At 50.9% G+C, this 12,500-nt stretch overlaps 1 pseudogene; it reads right to left on the bottom strand.

Annotated features, from left to right (window-relative positions):
* LOC135533378 (RNA-binding protein 26-like) overlaps nucleotides 1-12,500 on the bottom strand; it is a 38,163-nt pseudogene that overhangs the window by 8,106 nt on the left and 17,557 nt on the right.

Here is a 12,500-nt window from a genome sequence, read left to right as displayed (position 1 = left end):
TGGAACGCGGGCGTACGAGAGAGGACAAACATGATACTAGCGACCTTCTAGGGACCAGAGGGATTCATTTTACATGGCCACCTCATCTCCTCTACCTCAGACCTTCTTCTTCAATGGGTTTTGACGAAGGAAAAGGAGAGAGGAATCAAGGACAGATGGATTGAGCCGCGGTGAGGGTAAAACCATAGAGATGGATAGAGGACTCATCTTTATATCTGTGCCGTTGCCAGCGTCTGTGACAGCATGGGCAGAGCTTTTCACAACCCATAGGAAAACCACACGCCGTTGACTACTTTAAAATGGCAGAAGCATGGTGGAGGCCCTTAATGGCGTTGCCCATGTTTAAACAGCCTGTTGGCCACTAGAGACCTCTATCATTCTCTATGGGGGAAGGAAAAAAAAAAAACTCACCTTCTGAGTCTCGATGTGTTTCTCCAGGATTTCCTGCTTCTTCTTCCTCATTTCCTGTTGGAGCCGCAGGGCTTCCTGTCAGGGGAATATTAAAGTGGTAATCCACCTCTTCCACAACCACGGTAAAGTGCTCTGAGCGTCTGGAAAAGCTACATAAAGACGACTGTTACGTTCAGACTCTTCTCCCAGGAGTCTCCGAACAGGATTAGAGATGGACGAACATGACCCCTCTTCCCTAACCCTTCCCCCTTCCAGCCCCCCACCTTCTCTTCCTCCTCCTCCACCCACCTTCCCACACACTCCTTCTTCCCCCCACCCTCTCTCCTCCTCCCCCCCACTCACCTCCTTCCTCTCCTCCATCCATCATCTATCTTTCCCTCCCTTCAATCTCCTCCCTCCCACCCTCTCCTCTCCTCCCCCCTACCCACCCTCTCCTCCTCCTCCTCCCCCCCACTCACCTCCTTCCTCTCCTCCATCCACCCACCCACCCATCTATCTTTCCCTCCCTTCCCTCTCCTCCCTCCCTCTCCTCTCCTCCCCGCTACCCACCCTCTCCTCCTCCTCCCCCCACTCTCTCCCTCCTCCCCCCACTCACCTCCTTCCTCTCCTCCATCCATCCATCATCTATATTTCCCTCCCTTCCCTCTCCTCCCTCCCTCTCCTCTCCTCCCCCCACTCACCTCCTTCCTCTCCTCCATCCACCCACCCACCCAACCATCCATCATCCATCTTTCCCTCCCTCTCCTCCTCTCCCACCTGTTTATTCTTCATAGCCTCCTCTGTAGCAGCGACGCCAGCGAACAGAGCCGTCTTCTGAGCTGCTTTCAGTGCTGCCATGTTATACACTGTCTTAGTCAGCCCTGTAGAGGTGGAGAACACCTGGTGGAGAGGAGGACCATGTTATACACTGTCTTAGTCAGCCCCGTAGAGGTGGAGAACACCTGGTGGAGAGGAGGACCATGTTATACACTGTCTTAGTCAGCCCCGTAGAGGTGGAGAACACCTGTTGGAGAGGAGGACCATGTTATACACTGTCTTAGTCAGCCCCGTAGAGGTGGAGAACACCTGGGGGAGAGGAGGACCATGTTATACACTGTCTTAGTCAGCCCTGTAGAGGTGGAGAACACCTGGGGGAGAGGAGGACCATGTTATACACTGTCTTAGTCAGCCCTGTAGAGGTGGAGAACACCTGTTGGAGAGGAGGACCATGTTATACACTGTCTTAGTCAGCCCCGTAGAGGTGGAGAACACCTGGGGGAGAGGAGGACCATGTTATACACTGTCTTAGTCAGCCCCGTAGAGGTGGAGAACACCTGGTGGAGAGGAGGACCATGTTATACACTGTCTTAGTCAGCCTCGTAGAGGTGGAGAACACCTGTTGGAGAGGAGGACCATGTTATACACTGTCTTAGTCAGCCTCGTAGAGGTGGAGAACACCTGTTGGAGAGGAGGACCATGTTATACACTGTCTTAGTCAGCCCCGTAGAGGTGGAGAACACCTGTTGGAGAGGAGGACCATGTTATACACTGTCTTAGTCAGCCCTGTAGAGGTGGAGAACACCTGGTGGAGAGGACCATGTTATACACTGTCTTAGTCAGCCCTGTAGAGGTGGAGAACACCTGGTGGAGAGGACCATGTTATACACTGTCTTAGTCAGCCCCGTAGAGGTGGAGAACACCTGGGGGAGAGGAGGACCATGTTATACACTGTCTTAGTCAGCCCCGTAGAGGTGGAGAACACCTGGGGGAGAGGAGGACCATGTTATACACTGTCTTAGTCAGCCCTGTAGAGGTGGAGAACACCTGTTGGAGAGGAGGACCATGTTATACACTGTCTTAGTCAGCCCCGTAGAGGTGGAGAACACCTGGGGGAGAGGAGGACCATGTTATACACTGTCTTAGTCAGCCCCGTAGAGGTGGAGAACACCTGGTGGAGAGGAGGACCATGTTATACACTGTCTTAGTCAGCCCCGTAGAGGTGGAGAACACCTGTTGGAGAGGAGGACCATGTTATACACTGTCTTAGTCAGCCCCGTAGAGGTGGAGAACACCTGGGGGAGAGGAGGACCATGTTATACACTGTCTTAGTCAGCCCCGTAGAGGTGGAGAACACCTGGTGGAGAGGAGGACCATGTTATACACTGTCTTAGTCAGCCTCGTAGAGGTGGAGAACACCTGTTGGAGAGGAGGACCATGTTATACACTGTCTTAGTCAGCCCCGTAGAGGTGGAGAACACCTGGTGGAGAGGAGGACCATGTTATACACTGTCTTAGTCAGCCCCGTAGAGGTGGAGAACACCTGGGGGAGAGGACTCATATAGGAGAACACCTGGTAGAGAGGACTCATATTGGAGAACACCTGGTAGAGAGGACTCATATAGGAGAACACCTGGTAGAGAAGACTCATATAGGAGAACACCTGGTAGAGAGGACTCATATAGGAGAACACCTGGTAGAGAGGACTCATATAGGAGAACACCTGGTAGAGAGGACTCATATAGGAGAACACCTGGTAGAGAGGACTCATATAGGAGAACACCTGGTAGAGAGGACTCATATAGGAGAACACCTGGTGGAGAGGACTCATATAGGAGAACACCTGGTGGAGAGGACTCATATAGGAGAACACCTGGTAGAGAGGACTCATATAGGAGAAGACTCATATAGGAGAACACCTGGTGGAGAGGACTCATATAGGAGAACACCTGGTAGAGAGGACTCATATAGGAGAACACCTGGTAGAGAGGACTCATATAGGAGAACACCTGGTAGAGAGGACTCATATAGGAGAACACCTGGTGGAGAGGACTCATATAGGAGAACACCTGGTGGAGAGGACTCATATAGGAGAATACCTGGTGGAGAGGACTCATATAGGAGAATACCTGGTGGAGAGGACTCATATAGGAGAACACCTGGTAGAGGAGGTCAACTTAAAGGGCAACTCAAAGGAAAACTCAAATCAAAAACAATATTTCGATTTGTTGATACAGTGGACTTGTTTTCTCACCTTTCCTGCCGGTCCACTAGGGGTACTTCCTGGTTTAGAGGCAAAGCCCAGCCTCTCCTTCATTGATAGGTTGGATTTAAAGTCATTCTGTGAGGCAACACGAGAGTCTTGGTTGGGCTCCGAGCTGTCGGCAGGCAGAGGGCCCAGACGGTCTTTGACGGACTGTTTCAGACTAGTGGCTGGCTGCTGCACCTGCTGGAGTTCACAACAACAACAACGTCAACAATAAACAAACAAAGGGCAGCGGCAACAGGCTAGGCTCGGTCAACGGCAACAGGCTAGGCTCGGTCAACGGCAACAGGCTAGGCTCGGTCAACGGCAACAGGCTAGGCTCGGTCAACGGCAACAGGCTAGGCTCGGTCAACGGCAACAGGCTAGGCTCGGTCAACGGCTACAGGCTAGGCTCGGTCAACGGCTACAGGCTAGGCTCGGTCAACGGCAACAGGCTAGGCTCGGTCAACGGCAACAGGCTAGGCTCGGTCAACGGCAACAGGCTAGGCTCGGTCAACGGCAACAGGCTAGGCTCGGTCAACGGCAACAGGCTAGGCTCGGTCAACGGCAACAGGCTAGGCTCGGTCAACGGCAACAGGCTAGGCTCGGTCAACGGCAACAGGCTAGGCTCGGTCAACGGCAACAGGCTAGGCTCGGTCAACGGCAACAGGCTAGGCTCGGTCAACGGCAACAGGCTAGGCTCGGTCAACGGCAACAGGCTAGGCTCGGTCAACGGCAACAGGCTAGGCTCGGTCAACGGCAACAGGCTAGGCTCGGTCAACGGCAACAGGCTAGGCTCGGTCAACGGCAACAGGCTAGGCTCGGTCAACGGCAACAGGCTAGGCTCGGTCAACGGCAACAGGCTAGGCTCGGTCAACGGCAACAGGCTAGGCTCGGTCAACGGCAACAGGCTAGGCTCGGTCAACGGCAACAGGCTAGGCTCGGTCAACGGCAACAGGCTAGGCTCGGTCAACGGCAACAGGCTAGGCTCGGTCAACGGCAACAGGCTAGGCTCGGTCAACGGCAACAGGCTAGGCTCGGTCAACGGCAACAGGCTAGGCTCGGTCAACGGCAACAGGCTAGGCTCGGTCAACGGCAACAGGCTAGGCTCGGTCAACGGCAACAGGCTAGGCTCGGTCAACGGCAACAGGCTAGGCTCGGTCAACGGCAACAGGCTAGGCTCGGTCAACGGCAACAGGCTAGGCTCGGTCAACGGCAACAGGCTAGGCTCGGTCAACGGCAACAGGCTAGGCTCGGTCAACGGCAACAGGCTAGGCTCGGTCAACGGCAACAGGCTAGGCTCGGTCAACGGCAACAGGCTAGGCTCGGTCAACGGCAACAGGCTAGGCTCGGTCAACGGCAACAGGCTAGGCTCGGTCAACGGCAACAGGCTAGGCTCGGTCAACGGCAACAGGCTAGGCTCGGTCAACGGCAACAGGCTAGGCTCGGTCAACGGCAACAGGCTAGGCTCGGTCAACGGCAACAGGCTAGGCTCGGTCAACGGCAACAGGCTAGGCTCGGTCAACGGCAACAGGCTAGGCTCGGTCAACGGCAACAGGCTAGGCTCGGTCAACGGCAACAGGCTAGGCTCGGTCAACGGCAACAGGCTAGGCTCGGTCAACGGCAACAGGCTAGGCTCGGTCAACGGCAACAGGCTAGGGCTCGGTCAACGGCAACAGGCTAGGCTCGGTCAACGGCAACAGGCTAGGCTCGGCCAACGGCAACAGGCTAGGCTCGGTCAACGGCAACAGGCTAGGCTCGGTCAACGGCAACAGGCTAGGCTCGGTCAACGGCAACAGGCTAGGCTCGGTCAACGGCAACAGGCTAGGCTCGGTCAACGGCAACAGGCTAGGCTCGGTCAACGGCAACAGGCTAGGCTCGGTCAACGGCAACAGGCTAGGCTCGGTCAACGGCAACAGGCTAGGCTCGGTCAACGGCAACAGGCTAGGCTCGGTCAACGGCAACAGGCTAGGCTCGGTCAACGGCAACAGGCTAGGCTCGGTCAACGGCAACAGGCTAGGCTCGGTCAACGGCAACAGGCTAGGCTCGGTCAACGGCAACAGGCTAGGCTCGGTCAACGGCAACAGGCTAGGCTCGGTCAACGGCAACAGGCTAGGCTCGGTCAACGGCAACAGGCTAGGCTCGGTCAACGGCAACAGGCTAGGCTCGGTCAACGGCAACAGGCTAGGCTCGGTCAACGGCAACAGGCTAGGCTCGGTCAACGGCAACAGGCTAGGCTCGGTCAACGGCAACAGGCTAGGCTCGGTCAACGGCAACAGGCTAGGCTCGGTCAACGGCAACAGGCTAGGCTCGGTCAACGGCAACAGGCTAGGCTCGGTCAACGGCAACAGGCTAGGCTCGGTCAACGGCAACAGGCTAGGCTCGGTCAACGGCAACAGGCTAGGCTCGGTCAACGGCAACAGGCTAGGCTCGGTCAACGGCAACAGGCTAGGCTCGGTCAACGGCAACAGGCTAGGCTCGGTCAACGGCAACAGGCTAGGCTCGGTCAACGGCAACAGGCTAGGCTCGGTCAACGGCAACAGGCTTGTAGGTCAACGGCAACAGGCTAGTAGGTCAACGGCAACAGGCTAGTAGGTCAACGGCAACAGGCTAGTAGGTCAACGGCAACAGGCTAGTAGGTCAACGGCAACAGGCTAGTAGGTCAACGGCAACAGGCTAGTAGGTCAACGGCAACAGGCTAGTAGGTCAACGGCAACAGGCTAGTAGGTCAACGGCAACAGGCTTGTAGGTCAACGGCAACAGGCTTGTAGGTCAACGGCAACAGGCTAGTAGGTCAACGGCAACAGGCTAGTAGGTCAACGGCAACAGGCTAGTAGGTCAACGGCAACAGGCTAGTAGGTCAACGGCAACAGGCTAGTAGGTCAACGGCAACAGGCTAGTAGGTCAACGGCAACAGGCTAGTAGGTCAACGGCAACAGGCTAGTAGGTCAACGGCAACAGGCTAGTAGGTCAACGGCAACAGGCTAGTAGGTCAACGGCAACAGGCTAGTAGGTCAACGGCAACAGGCTAGTAGGTCAACGGCAACAGGCTAGTAGGTCAACGGCAACAGGCTAGTAGGTCAACGGCAACAGGCTAGTAGGTCAACGGGAACAGGCTAGTAGGTCAACGACAACAGGCTAGTAGGTCAACGGCAACAGGCTAGTAGGTCAACGGCAACAGGCTAGTAGGTCAACGGCAACAGGCAAGTAGGTCAACGGCAACAGGCAAGTAGGTCAACGACAACAGGCTAGTTGGTCAACGACAACAGGCTAGTTGGTCAACGGCAACAGGCTAGTAGGTCAACGGCAACAGGCTAGTAGGTCAACGGCAACAGGCAAGTAGGTCAACGACAACAGGCTAGTAGGTCAACGACAACAGGCTAGTAGGTCAACGACAACAGGCTAGTAGGTCAACGACAACAGGCTAGTAGGTCAACGACAACAGGCTAGTAGGTCAACGACAACAGGCTAGTAGGTCAACGGCAACAGGCTAGTAGGTCAACGGCAACAGGCTAGTAGGTCAACGACAACAGGCTAGTAGGTCAAGGACAACAGGCTAGTAGGTCAACGGCAACAGGCTAGTAGGTCAACGGCAACAGGCTAGTAGGTCAACGGCAACAGGCTAGTAGGTCAACGACAACAGGCTAGTAGGTCAACGACAACAGGCTAGTAGGTCAACGACAACAGGCTAGTAGGTCAACGACAACAGGCTAGTAGGTCAACGGCAACAGGCTAGTAGGTCAACGGCAACAGGCTAGTAGGTCAACGACAACAGGCTAGTAGGTCAACGACAACAGGCTAGTAGGTCAACGGCAACAGGCTAGTAGGTCAACGGCAACAGGCTAGTAGGTCAACGGCAACAGGCTAGTAGGTCAACGACAACAGGCTAGTAGGTCAACAGGCTAGTAGGTCAACAGGCTAGTAGGTCAACAGGCTAGTAGGTCAACAGGCTAGTAGGTCAACAGGCTAGTAGGTCAACAGGCTAGTAGGTCAACGACAACAGGCTAGGTCAACGACAACAGGCTAGGTCAACGACAACAGGCTAGTAGGTCAACGACAACAGGCTAGGTCAACGACAACAGGCTAGGGCAAACGACATAACATAGAAGGCCAACTGTGTTGCAGTACGCACCGACCAGCAGGAAAAACTCTGGATCTGAGGCCACTAATAACGAACGGCCATTTGGGCAAAATGGCTGAATGAATGAAAGGTGCTTACTAAATCCAAGTGCACCACTTTTGCCCGGGGTCCATAGAGCTCTGGTAGAAAAGGAGTGCACTTTTTAAGGGAATAGGCTGCCATATTTGGGAAGTGGACTTACCATGAGTGGCTGTGGTTGATGGTGTTGCTGTCCCTGCTGTCCCATTCCCTGCTGTCCCATTCCCTGCTGTCCCATCTCGTCCTCACAGTGCCAGAGGACTCTAATGAAGCGGTTGTTGAGAACGGCCTCAGGACTCTGCAGGGCACGCTTAGCCTCCTCGTGACTGTCAAACTGGATCAGGGCCCCCTCCGGGTCATTGCCATAGGTTACCTGGGGGTGGGGGGGGGGAGACAGAGAGGGGGAGAGAGATAGGTTTATGTTAACCCTCACTCACTAAGAAGAAGTGCACTAAATAGGGAGTAGTGTGCCAATAACACCAACAAGAAAAAAATACAGCTTAAAGCAGAAAGGTATCGTTAGCCAATCAGTCGAACCTGCAGGTTGACGATAGTCCCGAACTTGCTGAAGTGTTGGTTAAGCTTGGAGATGTTGTTGAGTCCCTGGGGGATCTGAAGGACCGACAGCTTGGTGTTTGACCCAAACGGAGCCTTCTGGTTCTGGTTCTGAGGGATCTTGTTGTGGAACCCACCCTGGACGTTCTGCTGGTTGAAGTTGGGTCTGACAGAACACATAGAGATTACAGGAACAGCTACAGGAACACCTGCTGTACTGCTTGTTGTTGACCAGAAACAGCTACCGTGCTGCTAGTTGTTGACAAGAAACAGCTACCTTGCTGCTTGTTGTTGACAAGAAACAGCTACCGTGCTGCTTGTTGTTTACCAGAAACAGCTACCGTGCTGCTTGTTGTTGACAAGAAACAGCTACCGTGCTGCTAGTTGTTTACAAGAAACAGCTACCCTACTGCTTGTTGTTTACCAGAAACAGCTACCGTGCTGCTTGTTGTTGACAAGAAACAGCTACCGTGCTGCTTGTTGTTGACAAGAAACAGCTACCGTGCTGCTTGTTGTTTACAAGAAACAGCTACCGTAGTGCTTGTTGTTTACAAGAAACAGCTACCGTAGTGCTTGTTGTTTACAAGAAACAGCTACCGTGCTGCTTGTTGTTTACCAGAAACAGCACCGTGCTGCTTGTTGTTTACCAGAAACAGCTACCGTACTGCTTGTTGTTGACAAGAAACAGCTACCGTGCTGCTTGTTGTTTACCAGAAACAGCTACCGTGCTGCTTGTTGTTGACAAGAAACAGCTACCGTGCTGCTTGTTGTTGACAAGAAACAGCTACCGTGCTGCTTGTTGTTTACCAGAAACAGCTACCGTAGTGCTTGTTGTTTACAAGAAACAGCTACCGTAGTGCTTGTTGTTTACAAGAAACAGCTACCGTAGTGCTTGTTGTTTACAAGAAACAGCTACCGTAGTGCTTGTTGTTTACAAGAAACAGCTACCGTGCTGCTTGTTGTTTACAAGAAACAGCTACCGTGCTGCTTGTTGTTTACAAGAAACAGCTACCGTAGTGCTTGTTGTTTACAAGAAACAGCTACCGTAGTGCTTGTTGTTTACAAGAAACAGCTACCGTAGTGCTTGTTGTTTACAAGAAACAGCTACCGTAGTGCTTGTTGTTTACAAGAAACAGCTACCGTAGTGCTTGTTGTTTACAAGAAACAGCTACCGTAGTGCTTGTTGTTTACAAGAAACAGCTACCGTAGTGCTTGTTGTTTACAAGAAACAGCTACCGTAGTGCTTGTTGTTTACAAGAAACAGCTACCGTAGTGCTTGTTGTTTACAAGAAACAGCTACCGTGCTGCTTGTTGTTTACAAGAAACAGCTACCGTAGTGCTTGTTGTTTACAAGAAACAGCTACCGTAGTGCTTGTTGTTTACAAGAAACAGCTACCGTAGTGCTTGTTGTTTACAAGAAACAGCTACCGTGCTGCTTGTTGTTTACAAGAAACAGCTACCGTGCTGCTTGTTGTTTACAAGAAACAGCTACCGTGCTGCTTGTTGTTTACAAGAAACAGCTACCGTGCTGCTTGTTGTTTACAAGAAACAGCTACCGTGCTGCTTGTTGTTTACCAGAAACAGCTACCGTGCTGCTTGTTGTTTACCAGAAACAGCTACCGTGCTGCTTGTTGAATACCAGAAACAGCTACCGTGCTGCTTGTTGTTTACAAGAAACAGCTACCGTGCTGCTTGTTGTTGACAAGAAACAGCTACCGTGCTGCTTGTTGTTGACAAGAAACAGCTACCGTGCTGCTTGTTGTTGACAAGAAACAGCTACCGTGCTGCTTGTTGTTGACAAGAAACAGCTACCGTGCTGCTTGTTGTTGACAAGAAACAGCTACCGTGATGCTTGTTGTTGACAAGAAACAGCTACCGTGCTGCTTGTTGTTGACAAGAAACAGCTACCGTGCTGCTTGTTGTTGACAAGAAACAGCTACCGTGCTGCTTGTTGTTGACAAGAAACAGCTACCGTGCTGCTTGTTGTTGACAAGAAACAGCTACCGTGCTGCTTGATGTTGACAAGAAACAGCTACCGTGCTGCTTGTTGTTTACAAGAAACAGCTACCCTACTGCATGTTCTTTACCAGAAACAGCTACCGTGCTGCTTGTTGTTTACCAGAAACAGCTACCGTGCTGCTTGTTGTTGACAAGAAACAGCTACCGTGCTGCTAGTTGTTTACAAGAAACAGCTACCCTACTGCATGTTCTTTACCAGAAACAGCTACCGTGCTGCTTGTTGTTTACCAGAAACAGCTACCGTGCTGCTTGTTGTTGACAAGAAACAGCTACCGTGCTGCTTGTTGTTGACAAGAAACAGCTACCGTACTGCTTGTTGTTTACAAGAAACAGCTACCGTAGTGCTTGTTGTTTACAAGAAACAGCTACCGTAGTGCTTGTTGTTTACAAGAAACAGCTACCGTGCTGCTTGTTGTTTACCAGAAACAGCACCGTGCTGCTTGTTGTTTACCAGAAACAGCTACCGTACTGCTTGTTGTTGACAAGAAACAGCTACCGTACTGCTTGTTGTTGACAAGAAACAGCTACCGTGCTGCTTGTTGTTTACCAGAAACAGCTACCGTAGTGCTTGTTGTTTACAAGAAACAGCTACCGTAGTGCTTGTTGTTTACAAGAAACAGCTACCGTAGTGCTTGTTGTTTACAAGAAACAGCTACCGTAGTGCTTGTTGTTTACAAGAAACAGCTCCCGTAGTGCTTGTTGTTTACAAGAAACAGCTACCGTGCTGCTTGTTGTTTACAAGAAACAGCTACCGTAGTGCTTGTTGTTTACAAGAAACAGCTACCGTAGTGCTTGTTGTTTACAAGAAACAGCTACCGTAGTGCTTGTTGTTTACAAGAAACAGCTACCGTAGTGCTTGTTGTTTACAAGAAACAGCTACCGTAGTGCTTGTTGTTTACAAGAAACAGCTACCGTGCTGCTTGTTGTTTACAAGAAACAGCTACCGTGCTGCTTGTTGTTTACCAGAAACAGCTACCGTGCTGCTTGTTGTTTACCAGAAACAGCTACCGTGCTGCTTGTTGTTTACCAGAAACAGCTACCGTGCTGCTTGTTGTTTACCAGAAACAGCTACCGTGCTGCTTGTTGTTGACAAGAAACAGCTACCGTGCTGCTTGTTGTTTACAAGAAACAGCTACCGTACTGCTTGTTGTTGACAAGAAACAGCTACCGTGCTGCTTGTTGTTTACCAGAAAGAGCTACCGTGCTGCTTGTTGTTTACCAGAAACAGCTACCGTGCTGCTTGTTGTTTACCAGAAACAGCTACCGTGCTGCTTGTTGTTGACAAGAAACAGCTACCGTGCTGCTTGTTGTTTACAAGGTCCTTTGTGTAAAAAGGTTATTGACATGTTATACAAACTGAAAATCAGAAATGGGACTTAATACTGTCCTCCTATTGTTGTGGGCAATGATGGTTCTCTAATGTTCTATATGAACCCCCAGGTATATTACCTGTTGTGGTCTATGATGGTTCTCTAATGTTCTATATGAACCCCCAGGTATATTACCTGTTGTGGTCTATGATGGTTCTCTAATGTTCTGTCTGAACCCCCAGGTATATTACCTGTTGTGGTCTATGATGGTTCTCTAATGTTCTATATGAACCCCCAGGTATATTACCTGTTGTGGTCTATGATGGTTAAATGTTCTATATGAACCCCCAGGTATATTACCTGTTGTGGTCTATGATGGTTCTCTAATGTTCTATATGAACCCCCAGGTATATTACCTGTTGTGGTCTATGATGGTTTAATGTTCTATATGAACCCCCAGGTATATTACCTGTTGTGGTCTATGAGGGTTTAATGTTCTATATGAACCCCCAGGTATATTACCTGTTGTGGTCTATGATGGTTCTCTAATGTTCTATATGAACCCCCAGGTATATTACCTGTTGTGGTCTATGATGGTTTAATGTTCTGTCTGAACCCCCAGGTATATTACCTGTTGTGGTCTATGAGGGTTTAATGTTCTATATGAACCCCCAGGTATATTACCTGTTGTGGTCTATGATGGTTTAATGTTCTGTCTGAACCCCCAGGTATATTACCTGTTGTGGTCTATGATGGTTCTCTAATGTTCTATATGAACCCCCAGGTATATTACCTGTTGTGGTCTATGATGGTTTAATGTTCTGTCTGAACCCCCAGGTATATTACCTGTTGTGGTCTATGATGGTTAAATGTTCTATATGAACCCCCAGGTATATTACCTGTTGTGGTCTATGATGGTTCTCTAATGTTCTGTCTGAACCCCCAGGTATATTACCTGTTGTGGTCTATGATGGTTCTCTAATGTTCTATATGAACCCCCAGGTATATTACCTGTTGTGGTCTATGATGGTTAAATGTTCTATAT

Source organism: Oncorhynchus masou, unplaced genomic scaffold (assembly GCF_036934945.1).
Source record: "Oncorhynchus masou masou isolate Uvic2021 unplaced genomic scaffold, UVic_Omas_1.1 unplaced_scaffold_2348, whole genome shotgun sequence".
In the NCBI taxonomy this organism is placed as follows: domain Eukaryota; kingdom Metazoa; phylum Chordata; class Actinopteri; order Salmoniformes; family Salmonidae; genus Oncorhynchus; species Oncorhynchus masou.
This window is presented reverse-complemented; position numbering and strand designations above follow the sequence as displayed.